Below are 9,125 nucleotides of genomic sequence, written 5' to 3' on the forward strand. Positions count from 1 at the left end.
TTCTGCCAAAAGAGACGTGGTTGAATCGAGTTGGACTTCGTCATAGAGTGTGTAGAAGATGAGGATATTTGTATGTAATTTGAAGATATTTTCAAGATGGACAATCTAGATGAGCTCTTTAAGGAGACAAGGCTCTACAAGCTTGAGAGCTCCCTAGTCAAGATGCATAATAGAAGAGCTAGCATAGAAAGAAAAATTAAAATGTGTTAATATTGTAACATTTGGTCCTTTAGATTTCTTAGTCTCATGGATGTCACTAGAATTCCTTGATTCATTCATTCCCTATAAGACATATGCACAACTAAAGGGTGTTATTTTCAATCTTTTTTATGATTGTACAATTAATTTAATCAAGAAGATATATCTAGGAAGGCACAACTATTGTATTTCATTGACTTCACCAAGGTACTTTTAAATAATGGTAATCTTTAAAAACACCAATAAACTCGTCATCGTCACTTTTACAAGGCACCGTTAGTAAAAACACTTACATGCACCAATTTAACGCCACAATGGACAAGATTCTCTCGTAGAGCACATATTAACCCATTATTTGTCATTCACCAACTCATGAGTGCATATTTTTAGTTTCACAATTATTGAATTAGGTATCACCTCAAATTTTTATCTTTTTCGTTGATCTACAAGATAAGTGAACTTTTGGCATTTCTATTTAATTTTATAAATTAGCATTTATTATTTTGATATTGAGTCAACTCTAATTACTTAGGTTAATATATATGTATTAAAAGGATATAGTTAACCAACATAAGTAACCTATTTAGGAAGAGGTATTCTTCAATTAAATTTCAAGCAAATCTATCCATGTTGCAACCCCTAAAGTCCAACAATAGGATTATCTCCCTACATATTTTATGATATTTTGGACTTGATCTAATTTCTAATATTTTTATACATCTTATTTTTCAATTCATTTTTCTTATATGTTCTCATTATTCTTTAGTTAGGACTTATGTATAAAATTTATTTTATTATTGATTACCATATGACTTTGTATATGTGTACCATAAGTTGTATATTGGTATTTAAAGGATAAATTTACATTAAACAAATATGATTATGGTGTGAAAAATTTTAAGTATTTGAAAAAGAATTATTTTAGAAACATTTAGTTTTGAGTGGTAAAGGAACTTAACTCTATAACAAATTAGAAAAGTTTGAACCACAATGTCTACAAAATAGGAAAACAAGTATTTATGGTCAAAGGATTCAATTTTGCATTGAAGCATGATGAAAAATCCTATTGGAAAGTTGCAATAAATGAAAAGGCTAAAACTTTTATAGCATAGTTAAGGATCAACTCCCATCACCTTAGATATGAAATGGGTTAATGGATTACCCTCAAAGAATTGTAGGAGGACATAACTTGTGTCTTTTGTAGCAAAGCCTATTAGAGTGGGGTTGTCATTGCACTGAAAGATCGATCTGTTAGTGCCCGATACAACTACTCAACTTGTGGCGGTTAAGCCCTTGTCATGAATCACAAGGGGAGGCATTAAACATTTTCCCAACAATCTCCCCTAAAGGTTACTTGAAGATCTGAGGATTTGAACCTACGACCAAGCTCTAATACCACTTGTTAGAGTGGCATAGTTGTTGCACCAAAAGAGTGATTTGTCAATGCCTGATACAACCACTTAACTTATAATACACAAGAGGTGGTTAAGCCCTTCTCACGAATCCCAAGGGGAGCGCTAAATATTCTGCCAAAAGAGACGTGGTTGAATCGAGTTGGACTTCGTAATAGAGTGTGTAGAAGATGAGGATATTTGTATGTAATTTGAAGATACTTTCAAGGTGGACAATCTAGATGAGCTCTTTAAGGAGACAAGGCTCTACAAGCTTGAGAGCTTCCTAGTCAAGATGCATAATAGAAGAGCTAGCATAGAAAGAAAAATTAAAATGTGTTAATATTGTAACGTTTGGTCTTTTAGATTGCTTAGTCTCATGGATGTCACTAGAATTCCTTTATTCACTCATTCCCTATAAGACATATGCACAACTAAAGGATGTTATTTTCAATCTTTTTTATGATTGTACAATTACTTTAATCAAGAAGATATATCTAGGAAGGCACAACTATTGTATTTCATTGACTTCACCAAGGTACTTTTAAATAATGGTAATCTTTAAAAACATCAATCAACTCGTCATCATCACTTTTACAAGGCACCATTAGTAAGAACACTCACATGCACCAATTTAATGTTGCAATGGACAAGATTCTCTCGTAGAGCACATATTAACCCATTATTTGTCATTCACCAACTCATGAGTGCATATTTTTAGTTTCACAATTATTGAATTAGGTATCACCTCAAATTTTTATCTTTTTCGTTGATCTACAAGATAAGTGAACTTTTGGCATTTCCATTTAATTTTATAAATTAGCATTTATTATTTTGATATTGAGTCAACTCTAATTACTTATGTTAATATATATGTATTAAAAGGATATAGTTAACCAATATAAGTAACCTATTTAGTAGGAGGTATTCTTCATTAAATTTCAAGTAAATCTATCCATGTTGCAACCCCTAAAGTCTAACAATAGGATTATCTCCCTACATATTTTATGATTTTTTGGACTTGATCTAATTTCTAATATTTGTATACATCTTATTTTTTAATTCATTTTTCTTACACGTTCTCATTATTCTTTAGTTAAGACTTATCTATAAAATGGTGATATATGTATGTGCACGTGTGTGATCTAATTTCTATTTTCACACACACACGTATATGTATATAGACATATGTGTGTGTGTGTGTGTGTGTATATACATACATGTATATATACATATATGTATATGCATATGTGTGTGTTTATCACTCTTCTCCTATGATAAGTTTTCCTTATTGTTTCTTTTAAGTCATGTTTGTTGGTAAATAAATTATATTTTAGATTTTAATATTTTCTTATCTATTACAATACATCAGGGCCTTATATCATTGATATTATTCATGATACAATATGTTAAGGATAAGGATGTGTCTTCTTTGAGGTTTTGTTTCTCATCCCTATCTTTTGGATACACTCATGTAATGAAGGGTGGTCCCCTAAAAGCCACAAACAAATAATATAAAAAGAGAAAAAAAAGTAATATGCAAGAACATAAAATAGACTTCTTATTATCTCCACAAATATGGAATTCCAGATTTTCAGAAATACAATATACAGAGCCACATGGGCACTTTCCTTATAATATTCTTCAAGATAGAACCACGAACTACCACCTCAAGCTGCCTTAGACAACACTACGGGCCTTCCTTATATAGGTGTTTTTCCACCACCCAAGAAGCTTCTAGACATCTGGCCCTAATCACTGGAGTTGACTGACCCCCAAATAATTATTATTTTCATATTTATTACATAAGGTCAGCTCAAAACAATTACAAATTATATTTTTTTAGGTAGCTCAACTTCAAAAGGTCATAACTTTCAAACCATAGCTCCAATTTGCAACTATAAGTACTTTTCAAAAACAACAAATTTTGGTCTACAACATTTTGGTTGCATAAGCACCATTAATCAGGGTTTGACCTTGTTAGAAGCCTCTAAGGCCTTCAAAATTGAGCTCAAAGATTTTGTACCTAAAAACCTCAATAACTTATGAAATACATATGGTGTAACAATGAGCCTCAACAAGCATGCTGAAGTAACTAAGGTGGGCCTCTACTTATGAAATCAGAGCATTCCAAGCTTGTATGACCAACTTACTAAAAATAGTAAGTTTTTACAAATAGCAACACTATACTGAAATAACCCTTATTGAAAAGACAAAAAATAAATATTTTGACGTGATGCAAGATTGTTGTTACACCCAAGATGCTCCTACATCATGTCATTTATTCACAAGCTTCATGATGATACTATGGAAAAGAATAGTGATGAGTTCACATCTATTAAATGTTTGCCTTGTGATTCATTTGACATGGTGAATATAGATGATTTTTTTTTACCTCTTCATGGTGTTATTTCTCATGATGTAATTTCTTCTACAAATTATGATACTTCTAAGTTCATCTAGAGTTGTCTATTTAAGACAACATATTCACTCTAATAAATTAATTGTGTGATGTATGATGATCAATCTTAGATATCTCACATTTACTCACATTGCATGATGGTGTCATCCCTTATGAAGATGTTTGTTTGTCTAGTCATGTGAATGATCATGATATTGATACACTCTCCTATTCATAACATGGTATTATTATGATCCTTAGTGAAGAATTATTAAATGATGACTATGATGGTTTTATAAATGGCTCTTTACATGTGAAACTAGCTCCACTTATCTTTCATGAGAACTTAAATGATGATGATATATTATTGATTCATGAGATAATATTGTTCTTAAATGGTGGATCTTTACAATGGTTTGACTTGTCTTATATGCTTTATACTCCTATATGATTTTAGCTCATGATTTTACAATTCATTTTTTTATCCCTAGTTTACATGAGGATAGTATGAATTAACCAATATTCTCTCACGATTTGTCCTTTATTCTTAATCAATCTTTATTTTAAAACATCTTGTAAATCTCCTATAATCTTTCTTATTAATCTAATTCACATGAATATAATTTTACGGTGCATACAACTAAAAGCTTATAAAGAGGTCAAGATGTTACATTGCCACCATTTATTTGACCATTGAACACATAGTTTGCACCTCATGTACTTCAATTCAGATATAAATAACTAAATGAACTTGATATTTTTCAACAATTGTAAAATATTCAATTTTATGTTTCACTAAAAAAAAGTGTGCAATAAAGTTTTTATAGATATGAACTATGTAAAATGTCTTAGAGAATGTTCAAGTTGACTCCCCCACCACTTCATTCTGAATCACATATTTGGTTGACTTAATTATCCCCAATAAGAAATATACAATGTTATTTAATGGTTATGAGCTCTCATTTAAGAAGGCTCTCAAAGAAGAAACACCCATAGATATCATGGGGAAAATTACACATTAAATTTTAGTTAGTAGCAATTCATCTTAAAATATGCACTAAATATTCTTTAAGCCAAATAAAAGCAAATGTCTCCAAGATACAACAATTAACTTGTTCAATATTTTAACACTTCACAATGTGCCTAGATTTTGCATGAGTCTTATTATCCACCCATTTAAGGTTGGACACCTTACACACTATATGTCATGCTTTGTATGATGCCCAAATTTTTGATTTACTATACCCTTCTTTGAGATTTATGGTTACATGTCATAGGAGCTATACATTCAACTTTACACATTTGTCTAAAATTTTGGCATAATGGAAACCTATATTCTACATGGATTCATTTTCAACCATTTAACTTGTGTCAACTACTAGATAGTTTCAACAAGTTCATTACACCAAATCACCTATGTCATACAACTATCATACATCATAACATCCTGCTCTATAGTGTTAATGTAAAAATAGATTACCAAACTAGTTAGCTTTTAGCCTCTCCAATAGGCTTCTATTCTCATTACTCTTAAGCTCACTTGGGATTCATCTCACATTTTTGTACAACATGAGGATTCACCAAGTGTTCATACACTTTTCAAAAAAAACTCTACACATGTTTCTCATGTTTCTCTTTTGGAGAGATAAAAATTTCATTCTGGCATTCTCAGCTCCTTACCCTTGCCTTTATATGCAAGTCTATTTTGTACATTTTACAAGTTGCATGGTGTATATGATTTTTTATTTTTATTTTGTACATTCTTGTTTGTGGAAATGTTCGTTGATCTTGCAATAGATTATGGCTACTACAACATGATACTAAAACCTCCTTCTAAGTCCCTTCACAAGCTACCTTAGATCTTTAAGGATTATGAAAAATAAATTTCAAAAGATATCTCCTAAAGGAAAAAAAGACATTCCCATTCCATTAAAAAAACTTGAGAAATGATTAAAAATATATATAACAAAAAAAATTCTAACAATAAACTTTGGTACTTTTAAGAGCCTCCATTGGTAACCATATGGAAATATATAGTTATATCTTCTATATGAAATGAATGGATAGATTGAGGATTGGGTGTATATATTTCAGGATAGTTAAAATATGATTTGGATAATATGAGAGGAAACAGGGGCTTTGTTGAAAGATGGAGGTTAACATATGGATGGGTGATAAAATGTGGATGTGGATCTAGATAATTATAGGATAAGGATGATGTGTTTTTCCCTTATCAAAGGTACCATTGTAGACACCTAAATCTGATTACATTATTTAAGTGTTCCTATTTAGTCATCTCTTGAGGCATTATTAATTAAGTATTTAATATTTAATTAATTTATGTTATCCCCTAGTTAATTGATCTATATTAATTAACTATTGTCCAATTGATAAATCAAATGACAACCAATAGTCTATTCATCAATTAAATCCTTGTTCTTCTATTAAATTTAATAATTTCACTATACCTATTTAATTAAATTATAAATCCTCCCTCTAATTAAATAATTAGCTTTTGATAAAATCCTCAACCCCTAACTAACCCTTAATCCAATCCTAAATACTTAATTCTAACTTAACCCAACTCATTCACCAATGCTAATCCTATTTAATAAACTAATTAAACCAACTTAATTAACCCATCAATTTCATTTATTTAACATGCTCACTTACCTCCTAACCCCTCTCTAAACTAAGCCTAATTTCCTCCTAATCATTTGTACAACTTTAAGTGTGGATCAAGAAATCCTAACCAAACCTAAAGTCCACTCACATGACCCGTCTCTTAAACCCCTTCCTAATTGCATTAAAGCCCACCTTAAATGCCCCTTACACATCTCTTACATGTTCATCCCCCTAATAACTCCTTTATCCCCCCACTTTCCCTCCAATTTTATCATCCTCTCTCCTTGTCACACTTGTTACAAGGCTATGGATTGAAAAAGCACAATCCATGTGCTTCCCTCTCCTTGCATCCTTTCCCTCCCTCACCTTTCCTCAAACTTGCATCTTGGCCCTCTCTTTTCATCCCCCCTTTCATATAAAATGAACCTCCCTCCCTTCATAATTCATCCATATTTCATGTTAAAGTTATAATGCTCCAATTTGAAATAAGTTCATACAATACACCCTCATAAATCTCAAAATCACTCCATAGATTTTTCTCTTGTTTTACCATTAAACTCCATCTTCCACCATTTGAAGGCTTGAAGCATACTTGAGCACACATACATCCATCTTTTGGACACATCCATTTGTCAAAAGAGGCATGGGGTTTTGCTTATTTGGTTTGAATTCCTATTATTTGTTTCCATTTTTCCATGCATATGTGTTAATCTAGTTTTTTTGTTGAATGCTTTGTTTAAACTTGATATTACATGACATTAACATCTTAGGTGATACATTTTGACATGCTTAGTGGGACTCACTTCGTGGGTCATCCATTTATCCATTTCAATCCCTTTTTCTTGCAAACTAATAATCTAATGTTAGGTGTTGTTTAGTGTTTTGCAAGAGTATTTTGTTTCTTTCGCAAGCTTGGATATGTATTTGGAAGGAAGATTGGCACTTTGGAGATTTCAAAAAGTGCTTTAAAATATCTTGAAAACCCAAGAAGATTTTTCTAGGTCATTTTAGCACTTCCAACCTTTTTTGTGGTGCATTTAAGACTTCTTTTAGCACATTTAAACACTTATGTAGCACCTTTTCTATTTTCTCAAGCACTTAAAAACTTTTTATATTTGGCTCTAACAAAAAGAAGATCTTATAATGCCTTAAAAACTTGTTTTAACATGTTTAAGTATTTCTATAGTGGGTTGAGTGAAGTCTGAATGGAGCGATGGTGGAAACCAGGTAGCAAAACTAGGGTTTTCAAGCCCCAATACTAGAGTAGACAAGCTAGGGAACCTTGGATACTACTTAGAGTTCGATTTCCAAGAAGACCAAGAAATTGAGGATGGCAGCAGGGCATTGGGAATAATAGAGATCAACAGATTAATGGGGGTTTTTCAAGGATCTATGCAGGCCTTAATGGGGATTTCAAACGGGTTGAGTAGAAAGTCTAGTGACCGAGAATGGATTAGGAGGGTCAAAAAAATCATAGTTAGGAAGAACAAAGCATGAAAGAGAAGCCAGAAACTTCCAACAACCAAGCGTTGAGTGTTCGAGTGGAGAATGAGGAATGGAAAGCATTAGTTTAGATGCTATGAGAAAGAGCTTTCTTCATGAAGTTGGGAGGTGACTAACCAACTTTCATCAAGATGCAGTGATGGGTGGACGAGGAGTGTGGAGAGCACTTTGTCATTAAATCACTACCAAACGCCTTTTACCTAGTGATCGTGGGATCAGACTGAGAGAAGAAGAGAATCCTCAAATATGGTCCATTTCTCATGAACAGCATAGGTATGTATCTTAAGGATTGGATCCCCAATTTTAATCCCAAGAAAGCATCGATAGAAGAAATTCTGATATGGCTTCAATTATACAATCTGCCCTATGAATATTAGAACAAGGAAACTTTGAAATTAATAGGAAACAAACTAGGAACCTTTATCAAGGTAGATGAAGCAATATCAAAAGATAAACATTGCATGTATGCACGAATTTGCATCTTGTAGAAGCCACATCTACCCCTACCAACAGATGTCAAGATCATAACAGATGAGGGGTACTGGCACCAAGAGATTCAAATTGAAGAAGTAATGGAGAAATGCAAAGAATGGGGGCACTCTGACTTGGAATGCATGTTAGATAAAAAAAGGGAAAAATAAAGATGAATCCATCTTAGAAGAGCGAATAGTAAATAGTGAGACACTCGGGGGGATAGATGAAGGAGTAGGCAAGGAACACATTGTTACAGGACGAGATTATCAGAGAAGTGAGGATCATAGAGAAAGTCGAGACAATCAAATCAACTTTGAACCCCATACCAATATGGTGAACTCGAATGTAGAAAAGATAGGAAACCTGGATAAGGCCAATGACAAGGAAGAGTTTATTCAAGGGGACCCCTTCATATTCCCATGTCCCAAGGAAGCAGAGATGATTCTTAATGATCAAGCAACCTTTCCACTGGACGAGGTTGAACATGACACAATCCTACAAACACACTCCACTGAGGCGTCTGGAGCTCCCTT

This window comes from Cupressus sempervirens, chromosome 1 (assembly GCF_028749045.1).
Source record: "Cupressus sempervirens isolate cs-2001-9-10 chromosome 1, ASM2874904v1, whole genome shotgun sequence".
NCBI classification, from domain to species: domain Eukaryota; kingdom Viridiplantae; phylum Streptophyta; class Pinopsida; order Cupressales; family Cupressaceae; genus Cupressus; species Cupressus sempervirens.